An 11,441-nucleotide genomic window follows, 5' to 3' on the forward strand; every position below is an offset into this window, starting at 1 on the left:
TGGGTCTATAGGGTGGGCAGCTCTGCTGCTCCACAGCTCCGCTGATCCCCTCTGACTAAAATATATACTATCACCCTGCTATTCAGCAGTAAAGCAAGCCTACTGTATTAGCAGCATTTGATTAGCATTGACTGTAATGACAGCGCACGAGGCAAATACTCCTCTCTAGTCTCTGGCTCAGCAGTGCAGCCCACACAGTGCAGTAAAATATACATAGGAGGTGGAGTGCGAGGATCTGATTTCATAGTGGGGCAGGGCACCTTATAAAAAAAAAATCTTTTCAGTAACAGTCATCCAGAAGTAATATGGAAATCAAATTAGTTGATTACAACAATCTAAACAGCATCATTTGATACCTTCATAGCAGTTCTTGGATAATGAAAGTTTAGAAGGAGAAATCCTATCTTTTATTAAGCTCAGCATAGCTGGGGGACAGGGCCTCTCCCTATAGCTTTTGCCTACTCCATTTTAGGCCAAGTAATGAAAACATTAATGCCGCTTAGCCAGCAAAGCACAAGTTAATTCAGCTTCTATCTCCCCAAAGCCTATAATTCTCTGGTCTAGTCTTCCTGAAGAGCACTTAAAAATGTTTCAAATATAAGGTGAATGTGCATATAATCATCTCTGCACATGCCTGTTTATGAGTGGTATGGATGCTACTCCAGAAGGCTTTTCAGAGTGCCTAGTTCTCTTCCCAGGCACTGGAAGGACAAGAAAGTGTACCTACAAGGTTAGGATATTAAAAAGTAAGTGCAGGAAACATTATGCAGGTTTCACCATCACATTATGGACAAGCCAGTCACAAAGACACAGCTGTTTCATGGCTGCACATTATCAAAATTACCTTGATTGCAAAGGTTCCACACATAATGGCAATGCAGGGCACCAACAGAGGGAATGTCAAGCAAAGTTCAAGAGCTGCCCAAGATGTGAGGTGCCACGGGATCCCAGGGAGGCCACCATATTCCAAATTCTCCATAAAATGCTTACAAGGATGTCCTCTAGGACAGTGCTATATCATTCTTTTAGTCCAGCGTCTGATTTCCTACTCTACAGAGCCCTTACCTCCTGGTGTTAAGGGAGGCCTCCTTATTTCTTCATTCACATTCAGCATTTACTCAAAATTTTCCTTCATCCTTGATCCCTTCAGCCTGTATAATAATACAGGTGATTGAGAACAGTAGGCCACTGACTCGATTTTGCGTTTTGATTACATTTGGGAGAAAGTCAGCTGCAATAATCTTGTTCTAGCTCATCAGCACTCCTGTTTTTTGGTACAGTTTCTGGATAAAGCCCATGCAAACAAATTAGCAGGGTGGTATTTCATGTAATTCTTTGTATTTCTGGTTCAGCCTCTCCTTTAAGTCATGTTTCCTGCCAGTTGCCAGGGTTCTAGACCAGGAGAGGGTTATTCACACATCTGCCCAGCATACCAGGATGGATGGCTTCACAACTGGAGCCACAGTAGCAGAACAGCACAAAGATGTAAAACCAAGACACTTTTAGGAATATATGGTAACAAAAAAGAAAACAAAATCAGAAAGGCCAAAGAGCATTTGATTCACCTCTCAAAGCTGCGAAATATCCCATTTAAAATTCCACTCCCACCAACAGTCCGAAGAAGCTTCAAGAAAGGTATGCAGCAAATTTTTGCCCTGAATGCTACCAATTCTACATTTGCAGAGTGAAAACCATGTCTATTTGTGTGCATTTCTGCAACTGCACTTTTCATTCATTAAGATGAGAAATTGCTTCTTTTATGCAATCTGCTACTATTCAGATAGCAAAACAAAGTAATGTCTGGTAGCAGACTTGCTGTTTTTGGCTTTAGGAGGGTGGGTTTTTTTTCTCTCTCTTCCTGTGAGAGGAAAGCTTTTCCCAAAGGATTCAAGCAATTTCATAAAACAAATGTAAAAACAAAGACACTTTTGTTTGAGGACTGAAGGTTTTGTTTTGTTTTAAGGGGGATTGAGAGGGAAGGAAGAGAGAAATGACACTGATCATCTTTCAATTAAACAGGAAAAAAAGGTTATCTCTTTCCTAAAAGAGAAACTTTATAATAGCACAAACTTGCTATAATAAACAGGCCATCAAAAAAAAAATCAAGTGTTTTTTTTCTAAATACTTTGTTTATTACCTTCACAAGGGAATACCTGAAATGACTACAGCAAAGATCAGAGGAAAACAACATTTTCTCTCCAAATTCAAGAGATAACACTGTGCATTCTTATACACTGTGCTTCATTAGAGTCAGTTTCTCCTCTTCCTCACAGTCTATCAAACAGAAAGAAAGGGGGGCTAGGGGAAAAGACCTGAAATGTGTGGTTTAAAATACACAAAGATTTGGGAGATTCACCTCAGCTATAAGCATCATTTCATTTGCATGAAATAGGACACAGTACTACAATGGGCATAAACCTCAAACTTGCACAGCAAACAGTACAAGCTGCAGACAGCACAGTAACAATAAATACAGACAAAATTCGTTGAAACATCTGAAATCCTTTAGCAAAGCATTTATGGAGGTCTTGCAGGAAATCTCAGCGAGCAGACCTTCACATCCGCAAATATTCCACAACTATTTGTACAAACACGTTGCAGAACTGGGATTCTAGTTTCTGATTAGCAGATACTAATTAATGAAAATAACTGACTTATCAGTAAGTCCCTACATATTGTATCACGTTTTATTACATAGAGAGAAGATCAACAGTCGCAAGCGATCTTCAGCGACAGCGTAACATCTATTCAAATAGAGCAAAAGCTACCCATGAAATCCCATTCACATTGCCTACCATTTGAGTTCATTCAGGACTGACACTCACTTGCAATTATTCAACACCCAGAACTAACACACTGGGAGAACTCAACAGCAATATAATTCTGTAATATTGCGGCTCAGAAAGGCAAAACAACAGATAAGAATCTTGCAATTAAATACAACATGCACGTGAAATCTATCACATTACCCACTTGTACTTACATGAGTAATTTAAAAATGTCAGTAATAAATCTGAATTGTTCAAAATGTAGTCTTGAAGTACGTGATTGCATGAGCAGTGACAAGATATGCTTAAGTAACAGATTTAAAAAATGGTCTAAAACCACTGGAGGTAGACAAGAAGAGAAATAACAGTCTGTCAAACAGATCACAGCAACATGAATTTTTATATACATGAAATAAATTACAAATAAAATGTATGTTATCATCATCATCATCTCAAAAGTACTCTACCCAACCATTACTTAAATGATTCTCCTCCATCCTAATTTAAACTACATATATCTATATATGCACGCACACATACGGGAAACAGTTTAGTTTCTCATGGCCACCTGATCTCCCAGGTAGTAGCACACACAGATTAACTTGTCAAATAAAGAAAGACAACATACAAAGGTCATTAGAAATCCAAAGGTCTGGGTCCACTCATGAATTTGGGTAGTTACTTAAAATAGACTTGTTTAATACTGTGTAGAGGTACTGGATGAAGAAGATGACTGATACCAATGATCCCTTCACAACAGAAGTGCTCCCATTTGCACAAAAAAACCACCATGTGGAAATCTGAAAGTCAAACACTGCAAGGCTGTAGAATTTTCTTTACCCATTCTTTGACCTGCAACTCTTCTTTTTCTTTCTTTTGTTTTTGAACTGTGAAAGATACCATGTAATTTACAGATACATCTAAAAAGTTCTCCAGAACCTTTATTCTAAGGTTCTGCTTGGCTTTTCTAAACAGTGCAACCCAAGCAGTTAATAGATAACCCACTGTTACATCACAGAGATTAATAAAAATGAGGTTTCCATTTAATTTGGATACAAGTTAATGTGTATATTAAATTCATATGTAATACTGAGTTCACGTGCAACACATAAGCTTTTCTGCTTCATTCTCCTCTTCAACATTTTGTTCATTCACAGTCTTTCCATACTTCTTGCTTTCTCAATCACATTGCCTCTATTGTACCCTTTCACATGTGCATGTTTAAGGTTTTACCTCCATCTCTTATACCACTTGCTCCTTGCTCCAATCCATTTCTTTGCTTCCCAGTCTGATCATGCTCATCACAAACAGTTCCTTGAACTATTAACAAGAAGGATATTCCTTTCCAGTTCCTTGAGGTGCAGACAATACTGGATTCTACTGTTATCTTCCCTGTCCAATAAAGTCTTAAACATTTCCTCCCATTTCTTAATGCAGACTTTTCCAAGACCTCAAATTGTAATAGGAAATTATTTGAGTGATTTTGTTTTTAAAGAACACAGCAAAGCATCAGAAGACAAGTGCTCCACTCTCTGATTTGCTAGACTGTTTGAATTTAGGTTTAATCTCTCCCTTGTAAATATGAAATAACTTTTCCACCTCATCCATTAATATCTGGAACTTGAAGGCTGTCAAGTGTAAGATGTTATACAAATGCAAAGCATAGGCCTAGTCTCATCTTTTTTAATGATACACCCAACACTCGTATAAAAGAGCAATAGGAGTACGTGAAAAATCACATTAAGTGAATAGCCTAATAATGCATGCTAAAAGCTACCAGGACAATAAATTCAATTTTCCCTGGGATTGTTAAATTATTCTTCTGATGGTTCAACACAACCTCTTCACAATTACTTCCTATGTAGGATCCTGACACATTGAGCTCATTACACAGCTCCTCTTTAAAAAAAAACACACATGCATTTAAAGCAAACACCTAAAATCCAATAGTTCAGATTTTTAATAAACTATGCTGCAAAGGAGTTTGCAACTGGATTATTTCTAAGGAAGTAAGACACCTGCCTTATAAATTTGAAATAAACAGACATAAAGCAGTATCAAGACACTGATCTTTCTTTGCTGTACAAACACACTCAAAGCACCTTATTTTTTTCAATGGTTCTTCTCAAAATACATCCATACAGATATCATATATTCCTCTTTCTTTTTGAAGAGTCATCTTGAAACTTCTAGAAGTTTCACTGGGCATACAAAGATCTGCTACAGGAGAACTTACAAATAGTCTCTGAAGCTGTAGCAAAGGTCAAACTAAGTCAACGTGGCGTAGCCTTCAAACCACATATGGCATCTTTACACTTTCTATGGGGCACATGACTCTTTGCTGTGTACCAGTCACATCTTCAAGAGCAATGCTCGAGAAAGTGTCTCAACTGGAGCAGCTCATACTTCAGTTTCTTCCCAACAGTTAGGTTGTGTTGGCCTTTGTATAGCTCAGCCCCAGCACCTGGGTCAGGTACTCACCTGCAAAATGAAGCCACAGAGGAGCACACACACTTCCAGCTGGGAGCCCCCACCTGGGGTGTTCAACAGCCCCGCACTTCCTCTACTGAACAAGGCTCTGCCCAAGTCCCCCCTGCAGGAAACGCCTCCCTACTCCTACTCCCAGGAGCACAGTCCTCAATAAGAGGATGCAGCCGGTGCCATGAAACACTCCTAAGACCAGGGAGCATGAAATCAGACAGAGGATAAATATGGGCGCACACTCAACAGGAGAGCTCAATCCTTTTATTTATTTATAGGTTCAAGTCAGCCAACCTGACCCCCAGCCTGCACATCCATTTATGCATTTTCTGTCCCACACATATTAATTTGTGGTCATCTTTAATATTTTATGAGTTAAGCTTGATTCTACTCCATTATACACTAAAAGGAGAAGAAAAAGCAGCAGCTACTAATGTCATAGATGAGTGTTTTCACTTGTTATAAATTCCATTCACCATGAAGTGACTGGACAACACACACTTCCCAAAAATAAGCACTTCTGCTCATCACACTTCCTTTACTGAAGTGATTTCTATTTCTTTTGATTACATGTGAACACCAAAGCATAAAATATGGTAGCTTCAGTAACTTGAACTGCTCAGTTCATTAACAGTCACATGCAAACTTCAACACTTAGCCAGTACTTAGGAGACCTACAGCTAGCAGGGCATCTAAAATCTGACAGCTAGGAAATTCCTTTTGAATTCCTCATGTACATTATTCTAACATTCATTCAGCAAGCCATCACATCACCCTTCTGTACATCAAGTTTTTAATCCAAAATCACAGAACAAACCTTCAGTTTATGACCCTTCCTCTTCTCCAGAAATCTGCCCCAGGGAATTTATAAGCAGTTGCTGTCCCCCATCTCTGCCATTATTAAGCCACAAAAGCCAGAGTATCTTAAGTCTTGGTCTCTCATGTAACTCCAGACTCTTCATACGGCATCATCTTTGTAGTTTGGATGTTCCTGTACACGTTCCACTAGAATTTAATATTTTCTGTACATAAGTGCCCAGAACTATGTACAGTATTTGACATGAAGTCTCCCTAATACCTTGTCTATCTCCACTGAAGAGCTCTCACTGAGGATCACATTTGCTTCCATTTCACACACAGTATATCACATAAGAGTACCCCTGTTTGACTGTGGCAGTCAGGCCTTTTCCTCCACTCCTGTTTTAAGGGATAACCTGCCATCTGACAGCAGACTTGTTAATAATCATTCAGTAGATAACTTTGCTTTTAGAGCTATTTAACTTCCTGTCATTCCTATTGCTTCAGTCATCACAGACATTCAATTCTTCCTGTGCAGTAATCCAACTAACCTCAGTGCTGACTAGGTTTCCTAACTTAGCCTCATCAGCTAAGTTAGCTAATTATCCTTTTCATACAGTTATCTCAGCCAGTATGGCAAAGCAAAGAGACCAGCTCCCCACTAATACTGATCTAGATCAGTAATTCCTTTATTCACGCAGAGTCACAATTTCTCCTTCAGGAGACACCTCACCATTCTTCAGCCAAGCCTCGCATTTCCAGTTTAGTTATTTTCAGTGTCACGCCCGCCATGGTGTGTACACACAGAACTGAAGCCTTTTACTCCTTTTGTCTACAACATTCAGTATTTAACCAGTAATAATAAGATTTTAGTCTTCCATGACCTAATTGTGGCAAATCCATGATGCATTTTATCCTGTTTTCCACTTATCTTTGTATACTTAAATACTTCTTCTGTTCCAAATTTGTTCTAAATCCTTGAATACTATTGAGACCAGACTAAAAGGTGTAAAGATTTTGTTCTCTTCTCCTTTTAAAATAAACAGAACTATGTCTTTTGCTATCTTACTATCTCAACTGCTACATTCAACCTGACAGACAACAACCAATCCTGAAGGTTTTTTTTAACCTGGCTCCAGTGTTCTGTGCCAACACTCTCAGACTCCCAAAACAGAGACCATTTGCTGACTTAGTCTGGATTCTGGAAGCAGGCATAAGATGTTTATTCTGGTCATTTCCATGGATTTTTTATTTCTACCCTATCTTTCTTCTCTGTTCAAATCTTTATCCTTATCTAAAACTGGTTACAGTTGCTAATTTTATAGGCAGCAGATACATTTTTCAACTATAGCCTGGTCCTCACAACAACATAGCCAAGTTCTCTTTTCCTCCTCCTTTTATAATTTTTCCCCTCTTCATCTTAAATTTCTTCATCCTCTAGCTTTTGGCAATTCAGATGCTATTCCTGCAGTTTCTGCTCTCCAACAGTCAATCTACTCCTTCACTTCATTCCTTTTAGGTTTTCTGGTAACTTGCAGTATCTTACTCTCACAGCAAGGTCCACAGCCCCTCTTGGCAAACTTTCTCTCCTCCTTAAAATGCAGTTTCCAAGCAGCCATTGTACCTTCCATTTAAGACAATCCAAGCCTTTTCTTTTTTCTTTTTTTTTTTTAAATTTTATTTAAACCTCCAACTCCTAGAGGTCTTCAACCCTGTGGACAAATCAAACAAACTAGTTCTTTTAACTTCTCAGAACGTGCCCTGCTAAAATGAAACTTCCTTGAAATAAAAACACTTTGTAGCTGACATATACTTACCCTTCAGTTTAATTCAAAATTAGGAGCTCTAATCTAGCAGTGGAAAGCAAGAAACATTGTCAGCCAGTGAGAGACCAGAGATGTTCCAGAATTTAAAGATATACTACTCTCTGGTTCTGGGCAGGCTGTAAGCATGACCCTTCATTTACTCTGCGTTCCATCACAATTAATGGCCAAAATCTACCCTATGATAATCCAGTGTACTGACTTCCAACTTAGTCAGCACTGGGAAATGTACTTACAAAAGCACATTTGAGAAACACCTTCCCTTTATACACTAGCACAGTATCTAAAAGCTGCTCTGTAGCTCTGAGCAACTCTAACAGGTTTGCAAGGCTACATTCTACAATTTGACTGAGTTTTGCCTCACTAAGTCAAACTTAGCCCTCCAGATTTTGAAGCACAGCATGAACCTTTAACAGAAAACCATCTCCTTTCCAGTGGAAGACTGCACCTATATTAAGTGCCTCCAGTAACAATTTGAGATCTCCAGCATGCCTACCACAAGCCCATGAAGAGAAGGAAAGGAGGGTGCTTTTGGCCAAGTGCTACAGCAGGACACATGAACTACTCTAATGAAGTGACAGTGAACGGTCTCCACATGAATCTGGGAAACACTGCTGCCCTCTTAACTTTAGCTTTCGACATGATTTTCTTAACATGGATGCACTGGCATGAAGGCAGTCTGGGCCTTCTGTGCAACAGAGTGAACTTGCTGGCACAGGCAAGTGCAAGGCATCGAGGCAGTAAATCACACAAACCACCACATTCCTTCTATGCCTGCATCTCCACTGCGGTGCACAGGCACCTGCCTGCTGCCTCCTGAAACCCAGAGGGGAAACTCAGTGCCGCAGCATGAAATATCAACTGACATGCTAAGTTACTAACCCACACAAAATGAGGGCCCTGAAAGGGCACACAGCTCATCAACTCCAACAGCCCCACACCACGGCAAGGGCTGCCCGCCGTCCCTGATGGTGGTCTCTGCACCCAGTTCCCTTGGCCACCGTCACCATTGTGTTCATCTCTCCAGGGAGCATCTTCACGCTGCTGGTGCCTTCTGCTCTCATGACCCGTCTCACCAGCTTAAGCCAAGCTTTGCAGCAGCGGGGTGGGTGTTTTGCCACCCTTCAAATTGGGGAGCATAGCACTGGATGCTTTGGAAAACCAATCCGTTGTTAGCACGAGGAAATAACACCCTACTTTTACTTCAGAAACGCTTAAAAGTGCTTTATCTTGTTAATTCTAGGTCAGTTGAGCGCACGTGTGGTATGGATTACACTGACCTTTTTAGAGCTCCCAACATTTTTAAATAAGTAGGACACTTAACATCAGACACAAGCCAAGCTGCACACCTCCTGTACGCCACACACCGAGATCTGCCAGTAGGCTTTACACGCAGAACCAAGGAATAGTTACTTTATAAAGCCTGGCTAATATGGCACATTAGTACAAATGTGAAATAAATTAAAAATGCCAAGTTTGACCCAGTACCATATTAAATCAATACAGGTATTTTCCAAAAAAAATGCCTGTATTTGATGAACTAAACTGACCTCTGCAAAGCCAACCAACAAATCAGTGGCAGATTTACAAACAGCGCAAGTATTTACAGCTGAGTGATAAAATGGTCTACATTAAAGATAAAAGCTGTCTTGCTGCTTACAAAACACAATAGCATTGTCATTTCAAACACAACTGAGACATTTCATCCTTAAATATCTGAACATAGCATCTGCAGACTTCAAACACAAGCAAGGATCAACACGCAAATGACCATAAAATTCAAGTTTAAAGAAATTAATGCTATGATTCACTGGAGATGTTAATTTGCCAATGACAGGTCTTTGAAAGTTTTAACCTTCCTCTCTGCACTACGAGCTGCCATATACACTGGACCCTTGGACACAATTCCATTCTTTTCCTCCTTTTCACAGACGCCTTGTCTGAGAGAGGGAAGGAAGAAGAGAAGGAAAAAAAACCCAACATGTTTAAGTATGTTACCTTTGGATCAGCCTCCTCCCCTCTCCCAGTTAAAGTTTTCTTGAGGTCAGATTAGCACTCTGAAAGGAGAGCAGGCGCCGGCAGGCCCCGTGGCAGGCGGTGCTGTGACAGATGCGGGGCAGACCCAGGGGAGGCAGCCATGTGCTCAGCCCCGCATCCCCCGAAAGGGCATCCCGGGAGGAAGTTCTCACTTTGCACCGACCCGGGCAAATAACTCGGAGGAGTTCAACAGCTATCGCTTCCAGCGGCTTTCTCCTGGGCCATATGTTTTCCCCTGACGTTAGCGAGGCGTTTCAGAAGAGCCAAACCGCTCTACCCGCTCTGCCGCGGACCCGCTCGCCAGCTGGGGGTCGGAGCCGCCTCTCCCGGAGGAGAAGGGAGAAGGGGCCCGGCCGGCGAGGCACCCACCCGCGACACCCACCCCACGGGGCTGCTCTCAGTCCCCGGAGGGAGCTGCCCGCCCGCCGACCCCCGGCGGCGAGGCAGGGCTGGGCTGGGCAGGGCTGGGCTGGGCGGCTCCTGCCGCAGCGCCCGGAGGGGCCGAGCCCCCGCCCGTCCCCGGGGCAGCGCGGCGCCGCCAGCACCGCACCCCCGCCCGCGCTGCAGCCCCTTCGCCAGACGCCCGCCGGGGGTGGTAGTGGGGGTCCCGCCCGGCCCCGCTCCCCGGGGCCGCCCCCGGCCAGCGGGGGCACCGCTGCGGGACGGCGCCGCGCTCAGCCCCGAGCCGACGCCGCACTCACCGTCCTGGCCAGCGCGGCGCGGGAGCCTCCCGGAGAGGAGCGAGGCGAAGCCGCGGAGAAGCGCGAGGAGCCAGAGCCGAGAAAGCCGCCGCCGCCGCCGCGAGGAGGAGGCGGAGGGGGCGGAGGATCGGCGGTGGAGGGGCGGGAACGGGGCGCGGAGGCCGGCCCGAGCTGTTCGCAGCCGCCCGCCCGCCGCGCAGCCGGCGCTTCCTCTGGGCCGCCGCCGGGCCGGGCTGGCGGGGCGGGGAGCCCGGGGCGGGGAGCTCCGAGCGGGCGGGATCGCCCCTTCTCCTGCCCGCGCCGCACAAAGGGGACCCGCCGCTGCCGCCTTTGTTCGGCCGAGCGGCGCCGGCAAGGGAGGGCGGCGGGTGGCAGGCTGGACGCTTCTCCCATACGAAGATTGTTCCTCCGCCACTGGCAGACACGGAGTAACTTCACCGAAGTTAATTTAGGTCTGTGATGAAAACCTCTTCACCTGTGCCAAGCGCTGCTCGGCATCCAGCACTGAAGTCAGCCTACGCGCGGTGCTTCAGCTGCCTGTTTATGCCTCAGGAGCTGACTCCTGTTAAATTAAGGGTGGGTGTTTTATTGCTCAGGGTAGATGGGATCGTGAAGACTGGTTTCTTAGCATTCTGTCCTTGGCAGCCACCAAGAACTACTGAAAAACGAGTTTCAGATGCACCTTTACCCCGTTATCTGTGGTAGGTCACAGATCTTCTTTCAAACGTTGCTACTCATTTGCCTATTGTTCTACGTGTCCAGTTGCTCACTGACCATTGAGGTACCTTTAAAAGCACTTTTTTTTTTTTGGTCATAGTGCTCTAATGCTCATC

The 11,441-nt window shown here is 43.5% G+C and overlaps 1 protein-coding gene across 6 annotated transcripts in view; it reads right to left on the reverse strand.

Annotated features, from left to right (window-relative positions):
* Positions 1 to 10,703, reverse strand: part of FAM110B (family with sequence similarity 110 member B) — a 114,222-nt gene extending 103,519 nt beyond the window's left edge. For 4 of the 6 annotated variants that reach the window (XM_064652586.1, XM_064652513.1, XM_064652539.1 and 1 more), the window contains exon 1: positions 10,609 to 10,703. The gene's annotated coding sequence lies outside the window, so the exon portion shown is untranslated. Of the gene's footprint in view, positions 1 to 9,868; positions 10,091 to 10,608 lie in introns of those variants that run through there. The other 2 variants (XM_064652575.1, XM_064652519.1) reach the window with 2 other exon arrangements.
* Between the last annotated feature and the right edge of the window lie 738 nt (positions 10,704 to 11,441).

The sequence above is a fragment of the Pseudopipra pipra genome, chromosome 1, assembly GCF_036250125.1.
Source record: "Pseudopipra pipra isolate bDixPip1 chromosome 1, bDixPip1.hap1, whole genome shotgun sequence".
Lineage (NCBI taxonomy): Eukaryota > Metazoa > Chordata > Aves > Passeriformes > Pipridae > Pseudopipra > Pseudopipra pipra.